This window comes from Adiantum capillus-veneris, chromosome 5, assembly GCF_014529385.1.
Source record: "Adiantum capillus-veneris isolate H3 chromosome 5, ASM1452938v2, whole genome shotgun sequence".
NCBI lineage: Eukaryota > Viridiplantae > Streptophyta > Polypodiopsida > Polypodiales > Pteridaceae > Adiantum > Adiantum capillus-veneris.
The window spans coordinates 85,771,517-85,786,868 of NC_140935.1; positions in this window are offsets into that span (position 1 = coordinate 85,771,517).

Sequence of the window (15,352 nt, forward strand, 5' to 3'; positions counted from 1 at the left end):
CATCAAGGCAATTTCACTAGAGGACCATAACGAAGAGGTAAGTATGACTGAAGGTTTGGAGTTGGATATTTCTCCAGAGGCTTGGCAGCCGAGCAAGACTTTATTGTGTAGTGTTATAGACTTGGAGATGGGTATTGCCTCTAGTCTACTGAAAGATGTTATAAACTTGGAGATGGGTAATGCCTCCAGTATATGTGAGGATGTTCAGAGTAAGTGTGATGATCAATATGTTGCCAACCTTTTAAGGATGTTTCAAACTCCTCCACAACACACCATTGTGTTTGCATGGGATGCATCAGACCTATGGCTATGGCTAGCCTCTATAACATATAGAGAGAAGATCAGCATGGAGATAAGAGCAAAGGAGCCATGGATAGACAAAAGCCTGATAGAATGCAAGAATAAAGACCTCATTCGCAATTTGGTACAATTTTTTACAAATAGTGCATCCTCTCTTTGGAGAAAGGTAAGTGGATTACACTTGTATTTAAGCCGCAAGGTAGGTGGCTTGCTATTAGCATCAGTAAAGGAAGCTGACATGTTTGAGCACACCCAAAAGAAGCATGATATGTTTGCAGTTTTTTCTAATGGTAGTAAACAGGACTCTGAAGACAACTTGAGCTCACCACACCAACAAGGCGGCCATATATGGTGGATTCTTGGTACACTCTTGGGAATCATAATTTTCAGTTCTGTCTTTGCAGGAGCCAAGATGCTCATTTCCCCTCTCGCTACTGGTGGTTACAAATTTGGTCCAATTTGGCATGCAAATTTTATTGTTCAGACACTGCAGACAATGATCCTATTTTTCACTTGGGATCCAGGAGGACACTGGCACAAAGTTCTGGAAGCCATGGGCTTCCCCTTTAATCAACCGACACTATTCCAAGGAACAAGCTATCACCCGGACCTGTTACAGATTCATGAATATCCCAGAAATCTCACCAATGGCCAAATGGAATGGCTAGTTCAGAAGCCAACTCGATATCGGACCCTACAGCTAAGCGGAAGAAGAAACAGAGCTAGAGACATGAATGCCTCTAGCCAAAAGGGGAGGGCTAATGATGGGGGCTTTTCACAAGCCAAGCTCCCATACCCCTCTTCTCTCGTCCCCACCCCATGAAAACCCCCTCTTAGGGAGGGAGTGATAAAAGGCATTGGAAAAAGTAAGAAAAAAAAAAGTATGATTATGTAAATATATAAGAAAGGTAAAATAGGCCACCTCATGCCTGCGGGGAAGCCCATCCCCACCTTGCCTCCTTTTTCTTCAGTGTTGCCCCGCCGTGTGTCCCTTTTCCTCTCCTCCACTCAAAAGGTCAACCCCCTCTCTCTTTCCCTTGTCCTTTCTCCTTTCTCTCTCCCTTGAAGCTACCCCACCCCCTGTCCTTACCAATAATGCACCCTAACTCACATGCCACCTCTCCTATCTTCCAAAACAGTATACCCCACCCCCCCTTTTCTCTCTCCTACACTCTCCCATGATCCAAATACCCCCCTCTCTCTCTAAAATTCAAAATCTCTCTTGTATTGTAGCCAGATGGCCTCCCCCACACTCACACACACTCAGTTTCACTGAAAAAAGTGCCCACAAACCCATCCCCACCCAGTGGTTACCTGATTTTCTTGTGTTCACACACATCTGCACACAGATTCACCTCTGAACACACTCCCCTCTCTCCCCTCTTGTAGTTACTTTATTCTCCATGTCACCTCTCACTTTTTTTCATCAACCCATATCTCTCTCTTAGTCTCTCTCTCATGAGACTGCTGTTCTGGCACATATACACACAGCCAGACAAGTGGGGCCCACAGTCACATGGCCTATGTAGATAATGATTTCTTCATTTCTAAATTCTAGAATTTCTGCCCCCTCCTACCCTATATAAAGAGGGTTCACCATCACACTACACACACACACACACCATCACCAAAGAGTACACTGTGCACTGTGTGTGCTTGGTGCACACACACACACACACACCATCACCAAAGAGTACACTATGCACTGTGTGTGCCTAGTGCACACACACACACCCACACCATCACCATCACCGCAATCACCATGCTCGTCTTGAGCATGACCTCTACACCCTTGGGCTATGGAAGATGAAGGGAAATTAAATGAAGGATGATGGCCATAACCCTCGTGCGAGTCTTCGCCATCAACTCCCACCTATCCGCCATGTGCTCTACCACGCTCTCCGTTCTCATTCCCCTACCCTATGCTCCCCATTTCATCGCCTTATTCTCTAAATAAAGCTTGAGGTTTTGTGCGTATGTTTTCTTGCAATGTTTTGCCCATGTGAGGTGTGCGGAATCGCCACCTAGTCTTGTGTTTGGAGTGAGCTTGTGTATGTGTGAAGGGTGTGCGGATTCGCCATCCTTTTGTGGTGCCTAAGTACTAAGCCGCTATACCCCCTCCCTCACCCTCTCTCTCTCTCTCTCTCACTTGATCTCATTACCTTTCCTCTTCATCATTACTCCCAAGCATCCATCTCTCTTGGATGAAAACTTTGTTATGGTGGTGTGTTGTTTGCGTCCTAGCCGCTGAAGCTAGGTGGTGCCCCCTGTTTGCTTTACCATGACAGGCTCGAGGCGCGCCATTCGGTCCCCGGTGTTTTAGAGGCCGTCGGGGTTCGGGGTTCGCTTTGCTCCCGTCAATATCATTGTGGCTAGGAACTATCTCACAAAATGGGCGGAAGCCAAGGCAACACAAAAAGCATACACACGAACCACTGCACAATTTTTATATGAGAATGTCTTTGTACGATACGGGTTACCAATAGAAATTATCAATGATCGAGGAACACATTTTCTTAATGAAGTCATTGAATATCTGCTAGAGGAATTCATGGTCATACATAGAAAATCTGCTCCATATCATCCACAAGCAAATGGACAAGCTGATGCCATAAATAAAACACTATGCACTGTTCTAACTAAAATTGTATCAGAGTCAAGAACAGATTAGGATCGTCAACTACACTCAACACTAAGGGCATACAGGGTAGCTTACAAAGCGTCAATAGGAACGACACCGTACAACATGGTGTTTGGCCTAAATGCTATATTACCCATAAAGTTTTTAATTCCAACTCTCCGAGTAGCAAAACGTTTAGAATGGACAGGGCATGAGCTCTCTTCAAGAATAGATGATCTTGAAAAGCTAGATGAACTTTGCTTGAGAGCTGTAGCTTCGATCTATGCTAAAAAGAGAAGACAAAAAGAGTTTTTTGACAAGCATGTGCGCACGAAAGAGTTCAAAACAGGTGATTATGTACTTGTGTATACCTCGAAGCAACATGCCAAGAAACTTAAAAAGCGTGAGATGGGACCCTTTGTGATTAGTGACTTATCACAAAGTGGAGCTGTCAAGCTTGCTACATTAGCAGGTGAAGAAATGCCAAATTGGATTAGTGAATGTCGATTAAAAAAATATCATTTACCACTAACACACGATATGCTTCAACAAATCCATCAAGAAAAACAATGGTTGAAGGAGAAACAGAGGGTACGCGAAGAGGTCCAAGCAGAAGCAAAAGAACGTATTGCCAAAAGACGGCTTCTAAAACAACAACAACAATGTGGATCACCGTTGCGAATAAATGCTATTCGACTAACGAATTTTGATGAAGACACAGTGGAGCCAATAATTGGAGTCAAAGTGGGTAGCAATCAAGTTGAATCAACGGTATTGCTTGATTCTGGAGCTCAAGCAAATCTAATCTCTTACAGATTATACAAACAGCTCAAGCCCAGAGGTCAACTACATCCTACTCCACAAGTGCTGGAAAGTAGTACATCACATTTGCTAAAAACATTGGGCTGGACTATACTGCATGTACAAGTACATCAATATATTTACCCTCACAAGTTTTATGTGGTTGAGGATGCAAGCATACAACACCCCATGTTGTTGGGACAACCTTGGCAAAAAGAGTACAATGTGTAGATAGATTGGAATGCGGATGCAATCAAAATTCAGCATGCACAAGAACAACAGGTTGTAGCCTTTGCTCAAAAACCTCGGAAGAACTAGATAGTAGCAACAGAATCACTGGATAAAGAGTCAAAAGGATGGGTGCCACTAAAGAACCACACAATACCCAGGGCAAACAGACAGGGAACTGCCAACCATGTTCAATACAAACATCCAACCAAACAGACTGCAGTGAACAGATCAAGGTTAGCAACATGAGAAAAACAAGTATGGGTGCGGAAGGATAGAGGTGACATGGCAAACAAACCACAATACAACAGCATGAGTCAAAAGGAGAAAAGAGTTCAACCAAAAACCAAGGGAATAAAGCAGATATGGATCCCCAAAAGAATGCTCAGTAACAACTTAGGTGCGACTCGCATTTGGATTCCGAAACCAAAACAACAGGAACTCCCTTCAGTACAAGCAAAATCGGCATACAGACACACACTACATATGAAACCGGCAAACCGATCTATGTGGATGCCAATCAGCAGCAAAACAATGACAATCGCGGAAGTAGCAATAAACCTACAAAAACCTCCAAAGCAAAGCTACAAATGGAAAACAAAAGAGACAAAGTCTATGGCCAATTCCGCCACGACAATTACCTCCAAGGAGACAACCATGGCCATTTTGACTGTAGCACCAACAAAACCGACTTTTGCAAGAAAGACGATCAAACAGAGAGCGGTAGAGTTACAACTTTTACTTGCAAAGAAAATCTGCCGACCAAATCAACAACAAACAGAAAACCTCAACGGCGAATGTCAATAAGCATCTTGCTTATACCCTCCTCTTGCACAACATTAATTTTTCCATGCATTGACCGAGTATGCATCATATAGGGCCACATTACATGGCCAAGCATTAGCACGAGTTTTTGCCAATGCACGGCACATACACCGAGGCGATACCTTGTCGTCCGGGAGGACTCCGGCTAGGAGGGAGGGAGGCATTCTCAAATGCGGACCCAATGGAAAAAAGAGCAAAAAAGGGCATGTTTTTCGACTATTTTAAAGGGTTGTCATTTGATTGCAAAATTTTCAGGACTAACCCAAGTACAAATGCCCTTATACAACATGAATCTACAAGTATATGGGGCCAAATGCCAAATCAAGCCCCTAGGTGTGTGTATATACGTAAAAATAGCAATTTTTTTGGGAAAAATATTGGTAAAACGAAGAAATCTGGCCATAAAAATTGCATGTGAGTGTATGTAGTGTTTTGCTGTGATGTTTTTGATTTATTATGATTTTTGGGGATTTTTTGGGTTTGATTTGCTATTTTTTTTAAATTTTACTAATTATCGCCAGAAAAACTTCAAAAATACAAAAAGTAGGTGAAAAACGATCGTAATGAAAAAAAAAATATATGGGGATGATCAGTGACTATAGGACAACCTATGGTACGATGGGGGTGCAATTATGAGAATGGAGCGGAAAGCGTGTTTTGACCAGATTTTGACCAAAACGTCAAATTTCTCGGAAACTGGGCAAATGGAGTCCAAATCAAGAAATTTCTGAGCCTAAACCGCATCTCGCAAGAAGTTGGGATCCCATGTCAAATTTCATGAAAAGTGGTTCGGGGACCCCCATTATAAGAAAAATTCACTTCATTTTAAGCTCATTTCTACTATTGCCTTTTGAGAGAGAGCTCCTGCCACCTAGAGCGAACGGGACTTCTAGCAGCTTCTACGATGCGCACGACCACCCAACAGGCTCCAAACATGAGAGGTAGGCTCACCACCTTGAGCTTTTCACGCATGTTTGTTGTTCTGTCGCGAAAACTAGCGTAGGGTTCACACAGAAAGCGAGCGGTAGAGACCTACAAGTGAAAGTGGCCACCTAACGGCTAACCCAAAAGCAATGAGAAATCATCGGCAGCTTACCCTAGCATAGGAGACCACTTTTGGATGACCAAAGGCAGTAGAAAACAATCGAGAAAAACCCTAATTCCTAGAGCCCCGCAAGAGGCCACCAAATGGGAAATCGGCGGAAAGGCGCCCAAATGCTACCAAAACTCATGGGTAGGAGCATATTGACATGCTCGACAAGTTTATATAGCCCACATGGCCATATGGTGACTTGAAGCGGCACTAAACTTCAGAAACGGCATCAGACACACAAAGCGTCAAATAGCTCTCACGGCCAAACCGCATGTCGGTTTGCCACCAAACTTCACGAGTGGCTTTCCTAGACCATCAACAACCAAATCCTATGGTGGTAGACCACCACAAGTCATTGACGACATGAAAACGCAAGCACGGGTGCTTCCAGAGCGACAAATTGCCAAACAGAGCTCCGGTGAAGCCAAAGTCGACAAAAACCATATGGCGAGGATCCCTAAGGGATCGGGAAGCTATGGAGACCAACATCAAGAAATTTCATCGCCGAAAAGCACTCCAAAAGTCAAAAAACGGCTCGAAGGCTCTGAAATCCACACAAGGAGTTTCTTTCTATCAATTTGACTTTTTTGTTGAAATAATGGTTAAAAGGGACTCAAGGGGGGCTCAGGGCAGGCACCAGTAGTACTTCCAATGAAAATTTCATCAGGAGACATCCTACACATAGGATGTCTCAAATCTAGGCACCAAACCTAACATTTCTCATCACACACAGCTTTTGAATAGCCTGTACAAGCTAGCCACCAAGTTTCATCACATTTGGACAAAAATTGACCTCATGTGCACCAAAAAACGCAAAGTCAGGGCATAGAGGCAATAATGGGCCATAGACCTACCAAAACTTGTCCAAATCACATGAAACTTAGCACATTGCCAACCTATCTATGTGGTCATATGTAAAAAATGATTATGACACTTTCCTAAGCTCATATATGTAATTTCAAACCATTTGAATATCATTTTCCACCTGATAAGGACATCCTACCAATTTGTGAGCCTAAAGCCTGAATCTGCCAAAAAATGCACTTTTTGAGCCCAAACCCAATTCCAACCACATAGCCATGTTGCACAGGTCAAGGGCCACCAGCCTGCCAAGTTTCACCAAAAACTGATGAAATAGACATCCTACGCGTAGGATGTCTAAATGATAAATTTTGGCCAGAATGATACTGTGAGCACATGTACAATTTCCCAAGTTCCTTTTAAGTTTAATTTTCAATTTTCAAGTCATTTGGATAGTTAGAACTCAGTTTCTCAGCTAATATGGAAAAAACGCTAACTTCGGACTACTGAGTGCAACAGGATCTATGGCAGCTGCAAAATCACCGGCAAAGAAGAAGAGGATGACAATAAAAAACTATTTAGAGGAAGTGGAGCCATTTTTCATCCCAGAAGGAACCATGAAGCCAACCAGCACATGGATTCAGGATGATTTGCTAGAGTCCAATGACTTGAAGATCTACCAAGGTGTGTTCAAAGATCCTGAAGGAAATGCAGTAGAGCTACCCATGATACCACGGGAGCTCAATGAATTTGCCAGAAGCAAGATGGGAGAGTACTTAGAGTGAAGGAGTACGAGCGGAAGTGCGACGCGAGAGAGAGTGCGAGAAGAAGAGCACGACGATATGGTGAACTCGCTCTACTCCTTCAACTGGTATCAGAGCTCAGATCGAGGCTCGGGGCAGCACTGCAGGAGGCTAGAGTCACCAACTCAGATTGGAGTGAAATTCGACAGGCAAAGACATGGCCCCAAATCTTGTGGGCAAGCCCGTAGGGCTTGGTGTGCTCAGAATTTCATTCTGAGGTCATCTCGGTCACCGTTCGGCTTCGACAAAGGTCTGCGCAGGCCATTTTCGACTACGTGGTCTCGGCGGGTGCAGATCCGGGTGCAGATCCGACTCTGCAAATTTGGGGTTTTCGGCCTACGACTGCAGGTGCTGAGGATATCGACACTCCCAGAGTGTTGATTTGTGGCTGTCTACACATCGAAGGACAGCTCACAGTTCTTGGAGGCGTGTCACATACGACACGGGCGCATCTACACACAGACTGTAGGCGACATCCACTAGTTCATCAGGTAGCTTGTGTTTGCTGCTTGATATTCCAGATTTCATCCTGACATTGCAGGTACTTTTACATGGGATGTATTGTCAGAGATGATGTATGTTTGTTGAGGGTTTGTTGGCTGTGAGTCACGCAGCAAACAACCGCCGCAACGGTTACAACATATAGTGGGAAATTTGTGGATGTATGACTTTGTGGGAAGTCTATGTACTGTCAGATTTACTGCAGCCTTTGTTGAGGGTCGAGTGAGGTTTTATTGAGCTGGGGGATTCTCGAATGTTGAGATCCTTTCGGTGATACAGGTCTTGGAGCGATCCCTGGAGCACCCTTAGATAGGCAGCTAGGATGTATTGACTGTGAGTTAGACAGTTGGGATTGCATCTTTGCTTTACTGCCGTTGAGGCATTGTCACAGTCTATGCTTACAGGACAGTGACAGGACAGTGAGAGACAGTACAGGTGCAGGACAGGTTTACCCGCAGCTTACAGTGTCAGAGAGACATTGTTTTTTGAGCTGTTTTTTGGTTTGTTTTTTGAGTACACCAGAGCCATTTTACAAAAGAGACTCTGCCGAAATTTATGCAGAATCTGAAGCTTTCTTGGTTCATTTGACAGGTTGATATTGGTTCAGAGGTCAGTTTACAGGGGAAACTCTGCCGAATTTTTCCCAGGAAAGTAAACCACTGTGAAGCGTAGCTATGGCTGGATCACAGGACACTGCTCTTTACAATATCAAGAAGCTGGATGGAACCAATTTCCCATTGTGGAAGAAGCAGATTTGGCACGTGTTGGTACAAAAGAAGCAGATAAAACCTATAAAGCTCAAGGGGATAAAACCAAAAGATATGGACGAAGATGAATGGAGCGAAATGGATGAATTGGCACTTTCTACCATTATGCTGACTTTGGCAGAAAGCGTTTACTTCAATGTAGCAGACGAGATGTCGGATTATCAAGCATGGTTAAAGCTGAGTGATCTTTATGAGAAGCAGAGTGCAGCTTCACAGGTATACTGGATTAAGAAGCTTGTTGACTTGAAGATGAAAGAAGGGACACCTATGTCCAATCATCTGAATGAATTCAACACAATCTATAGTCAGTTGTCAGCTCAAGGTGTCAAGTTTGATGAACCTGTTAGAGCTATGTTCCTGTTGATCACATTGCCGGAAATTTGGGACACTTTTCGCACAGCTTTGAGTAATTTTGCACCTCCAGATGGTTTGAACATAGCAGGTGTAGAAGGAAGTCTGCTTACTGAATAAACCAATAGAAAGACAATGGAAAAAGGCAAAGGAACAGCCTTAGTTGTCAGGGGAAGGACCAAAGAAAAGTACAAAGGTGGAAAGAGGAATCAGTCTCATAGCAAGTCCCGCAGTGCTAAAGGCAAGAGTGACATAGAATGCTACCATTGTGGCAAGAAGGGTCACATGAAAAGAGACTGCAGAGAATGGAAAGCAGAAAAAGGCAAAGAGAAAGCTGAAGACCATGGTGAGAAGAACAAGTCCTCAGTGAAGATTCAAGAAATAAATGTGACAAACACTGTTGCAGAGGATGACAGTCTAGTGTCAAGAGACATCTACTTCTTGAAGAATACAATGGACTCAGCTCTTCTTACAGCATCTGATGGAAATGCACTGAGTGACTGGATTATAGACTCAGGGGCATCACTTCATGTGTCTCCAAACAAGGAGTGGTTTACTTCTTATGTGACCACTAAAGATCATGTTCGGCTAGGCAATGGGCAGACATGTGAGATCTTAGGTGTTGGAGATGTTCAATTGAAGTTTCAGAATGGCTCTTCTTTCACGCTGAAGAATGTGAGACATGTTCCCGCAATTACAAAGAGCTTGATCAGCACAGGTTTACTTGATGATGCTGGCTACATCACCACTTTTGGACAGAACATGTGGAAGATATCCAAGGGTTCTATGACAGTAGCACATGGAGTAAAGTTTGGAGGACTTTACATGATTTATGTATCAAATGTCTCTAAAAATGTAATCAATGTAACCGAGCAGCCGAACGTTTCTTTGTGGCATAGCCGGTTAGGACATATGTCCAAGAAGGGAATGGAAATCTTGTCTCGTTCTGGTCATTTGCCTGGATTTTCATTTAATGATTTTGAATTCTGTGAACATTGTCTGTATGGTAAGCAAACACAACAACCACATAAGCATAGAAGCAATAGAAGAGATACACAGTTGGTACTTGTTCATAGTGATTTGTGTGGACCTATGCCTAACCTATCTCTAGGGGAGCTTCTTACTTTATGACATTTATAGATGATTACTCGAGGAAAGTATGGGTTTACTTTCTCAAGCACAAGGATGAAGCGTTTAGTGTTTTCAAAACGTTTGTGACACTTGTGGAGAATCAGAGTGGCAAGAAGCTTAAATGATTACGCACTGACAATGGTGGAGAGTATGTTTCAAAGGCCTTTCAGGACTTTTGTGAGTCAAAAGGTATAAAACGTGAACTTACTGCTCCTTACAATCCTCCTCAAAATGGTGTTGCTGAGAGGATGAATAGGACCATACAAGATAAGGTCAGAAGTATGTTGTCTAATGCACAACTGCCAAATGGGTTTTGGGCTGAAGCTGTATCAACAGCTGTTCATCTTGTAAATAGATCTCCTAACAAGGTTTTGCAGAAGGATTCAGTGCCAGAGATGGTATGGTCAGGCAAAATGCCCTCATACAAGCATCTCAGAGTCTTTGGTTGTGAGGCATATACTCACGTTCCAAAGGAATTTAGGAACAAACTTGAGCCAAAGAGTAGAAAGTGCATCTTTCTAGGCTATGGTAATTGTGGTGAGATGGGGTACAAACTTTGGGATCCCGAATCCAGAAAGGTTGTCCACAGCAATGATGTTCACTTTAATGAATCCAAATATCATTCTAAACCAGAGAGGGTTGAGGAGATTAGAAGAGTTGTCTTCCAAGAAGATGGACCTGCACGTGCAAGACAAAATGTCAGGGCTCAAGAGGAGCAAGGACAGGATAGAGTGGAACCACAGGTTGTGGCTGAGCCTGAGCCACCTATTGTGCGTAGATCTGGACGTGTCACGCGACCTCCTGATAGGTTTGTTCCATCTATGAACTATGTCATGTTGACTAATTGCAATGAGCCTTCATGTTACAAGGAAGCAGTGCAAATGAAGGACTCCGGGAATTGGCAATTGGCCATGCGGTCAGAGATGACAGCTCTGCATAAAAACAAGACATGGAAGCTAGTTAAATTACCACAGGGCAAAAAGGCTCTACCTTGTAAATGGGTTTATAGGTATAAGATCACCGCTCATGATAGTCAGCCAAAGTACAAAGCAAGGCTTGTTGCCAAGGGCTTTAAGCAAGAACAAGGCATTGAATTTGATGAAGTCTTCTCTCCAGTGGTCAAGATGACTACATTGAGATGCTTTCTTGCATTGGTTGCCATATTAGATTTGGTGTTGCACCAAATGGATGTCAAGACAACGTTCTTGCATGGTGATTTAGATGTGGAAATTTACATGCAGCAGCCAGAAGGGTTTGTTGAGAAAGGCAAGGAAGATTGGGTATGCCAGTTGTTAAAGAGTCTTTATGGCTTAAAACAATCACCGAGGGCATGGTACCATAAATTCCACAAGTTTATGCTTTCTAAAGGCTACAAACGTAGTGAGTTCGATCACTGTCTATATACAAAGAAGGCTAAGGATGGTAGTTGGCTGATCCTTATTTTGTATGTGGATGACATGTTGATTGCTGGCAAGCACTTGGAAGAAATTTCAGCTTTGAAGTCAAAGATGGCAAAATCGTTTGACATGAAAGACATGGGTGAGGCAATTCATATACTTGGTATGCGCATTGAGAGAGACAGATCAAAGAAGTTGATTTGGTTATCTCAAACAGAGTATATTGACAAGGTTTTGCAACGTTTCAATATGGAGAAGGGAAAGGCACTGAGTGTTCCATTGCCACCATATGTGAAACTTAGCAAACAAGATTGTCCTGTGTCTGAGGAAGAACAGGCTGAAATGGATAAGATTCCATATGCGTCTGCAGTGGGTAGTTTGATGTATGCAATGATTGCTACTCGCCCAGACATTGCATTTGCAGTGGGAGTAGTAAGTCGATACATGTCAAACCCAGGCAAGAAACATTGGGAGGCAGTGAAAGGAATATTGAGATACCTGAAAGCTACAAAGAGTATGCGTATATGCTATGGGAGTCAGGAGCTAAGTGTAAAGGGTTTTACAGACTCAGATTATGCAGGTGACTTAGACAACCGAAGGTCTACGTCAGGGTATGTCTTTACATTGGCTGGTGGAGCAGTATCATGGCGTTCTAGATTACAAGATTGTGTTACTCAGTCTACTACAGAGGCTGAATATGTTGTAGCATTAGAGGCATGCAAAGAATCAATTTGGCTTAATCGACTAGTAATAGATTTGGGAATCAAAGAAGAGATGCCTGTGTTATATTGTGATAGTCAAAGTGCTATACAATTGGCTCGCAATCTAGTTTATCACTCAAAGACAAAGCATGTGGATGTGAAGTATCATTTCATCAGGGAAATGCTCGAGGATAAGCAACTTCAGCTTGTCAAAGTTCACACCACAGAAAATCCTGCTGATCTACTTACAAAAGGACTTCCCTCAGAGAGCTTTGTGCATTTTCGCAAGTAGTTAGGTGTAGGGTAGTACATCACTTCTCTACATCTCTTGTATATTAGCTTGTATAGTAGCTTCTCTCACACTTAAAGTACCACATTGGACTTTAAGTGGGAGGTTGTTGGGGTATAAAGCCCAATGTGGTCGCCCAGGTAAGTGGGCGGGCCGCCAAGTATGTACACATATTCTTTTGTAAAAACCTAATAAGAACTCACTATGCTCTACACATTACAGTAGAGCGAGTTCACCATATCGTCGTGCTCTTCTTCTCGCACTCTCTCTCGCGTCGCACTTCCGCTCGTACTCCTTCATAGAGAAGCTGGACCTTCATAATTACTTTGAAGCTTGCCAGCGGGAATTGACATCAAAAGAGTGTGGGAGTTTATAACTACTATCAAAGAAGATGGAGTGGCCAGAGTCACTGATCTGCAGGGCAAGCCAGACACCATGATTATCATCCCAGAGAGGGTGGTGGCAGCCGCATTAGACATCTCCAACAAAGGAGATAGTGTGACCAAGAGAAGAGATGAAGTCAATGTGTACTCAAAAAACAAGAACAACTACACGTTTGAAGATATTGCAAATCCTAAAGTGGCTATCATGAGCCAGCTCTACAAACAGTACTTCCACATGTGTACAAAGTGGCCATAGAAGTACAAAATGCCGCCTGAAGCATTGCTACCACCTTCACCTGGGCAATGCAAAAGAGCAAGCCAAAGGTGATAAATTATGCTGCGTACATCCATGACAACCTAGTGAAGATGGGCAACAAAAATCCCACCTACATTGTGCCGGGTGAGCTGATAATGAAAGTGGTTTATGGAGCACTGCATGCCAAGGGAAATTGGCCTGACCCTCCATCACAGAATGACTGGCTAAAGCTCAAAGAAGATAAAGAGGAAGAACCGCCCAAAGCACCCAGAGTTGCCACACGGTTGAAGCGTCGATTAGAAACCGGGCTAGAAGAGCCGCCGGAGTCAAAGAAAGGAAAGAATGAAACTGTACAAGTGCCGATCAAAGAAACCAAAATCACAGAAAGCGGCACGGCTCGAAAGATTGATGGAAAGCTTCAGAGCCGAGAGAGCATTGAAAGGAGATTTGAGAGAGCTGTGGAAGCCCTCACTAGAAGCCATGTCGGGATCATCCCGAAGGGTGCACATAGATAGGTTTGAAGACTACATCAAAAGCTTCAAGATCCTAGATGCTACAACAGAAAATATCCCAAATATCCCTTTTACAGAAGAAGAAGTGGATGAAGTACGACGGCAGCTGCTAGAAGAGCAGGAAGGCCAAGAAAGGGAGAGAAAAACCAAGGTGGACAGGGATTTCAAGAAAAAGCCACCAACTCCACTGTCAAGCCCGGAGTCCAACCCACCCCCATCACCACCTCCTCTTAGCCCTCCTCAAACCCAACAAAAGGAGGATGAACACGAAGATTCTAAGCAAGAAAAGAGCCAAGAGCAAGAGCAGAAAGAACAAGATGAACAGAAAGAACAAGATGAACAGAAAGAGGGAAAGATGGATCCAGAAGAAAGAAATTTTAGCACATTTCTTGATCTACTAGCTGCAGGGTATTCACAATAAGAGGCAGCCAATGTGGCCTTTGAGTTGGCTAGCACAAGGCCCAAAGAACAGATGCAGAGCCTACGGTTAGTGGAACTGAAAGAGATGGCCACTGATACAGTGGACCTACAACCACCTACCAATGACTGGGATGTGGTGCTGCACAAGCTAACTGGGCTCAGGGAAAAATCATTGGCCACGGAAAGTGCGATGGCTAATCTCAAAACCACTGAAGTTCAGATCAAGGCCGAAGTCGACACACTACAAAGACAAAGCCAAGAGAATATAAAAAAACAAACAGAGCTGCAAGCCAGTCTGGCCACGATATTACAAAGATGCCAGGAGATGGAACGAGAAAATCAGGCAGTAGATCAAAGACTTCAAAGAGCTGAAGAAGAATACAGGAAAATCAGCAAGTCATTGACATATGCAGAGAGGGAAAGGGACAACCTAACCCTATAACTTGCTAAAGAATCCAAGGAGGTGGAAGCCCTGAGGAATGCCAAAGAGAAGGCAGAGATAGAGCATGAAGCGAGCCAGGATGAGGTCATCGAGCTAAAAGACCAGATTAAAGTCAAAGATCAAACAATCCAACGGCTACGAGCATCTCCTGCCAGAGTCAGAGCTACTAGCTCGACTCACACTACTTCAGAGACTGAATTATATGAAGAACAAATGAAAGAGCTTCAAAAGGAGTAAACATTGGAGAAGCGGCAAAGGCTGATGCTGGCCGAGGGGTCATTGGTAATGCAAAGCCGCCTAGAAGAAGAAAATCAGGCCACAAAGAGTGAGCTAGAAGCCATCAAGAGAAAGCTTGAGCAGGCAGAAAGGATAAATGAAAATCTAAACGACCTCCTAGTAAACATGGGAGAGCAAGCGAAAGAAGAAAAGAAGACACTTCAAAAGCAGATAGAAGAGCTGAAAGGCCAACAACAAATAGAAGAGCAGTAGTTTGGCACCGGGCCAGCAGCCATGGAGGGAATAGACATAGAGAATGTGGCAGATCCAGTGGACACCACCATGCAAGAGGAAATCCTTGTGGGACCCCCACAAGAGCCACAAGATCTGACCCAAGAAGAAGAAGAGAAGCTGCAAAAGGCCATAGAAGCGCTAGTCAGAGACACAACCAAAGAAGCCTTGGAATGGGAGCAGAGGGTCTTCAAATCAATGACTATTCAGAAGATAGATGCTAG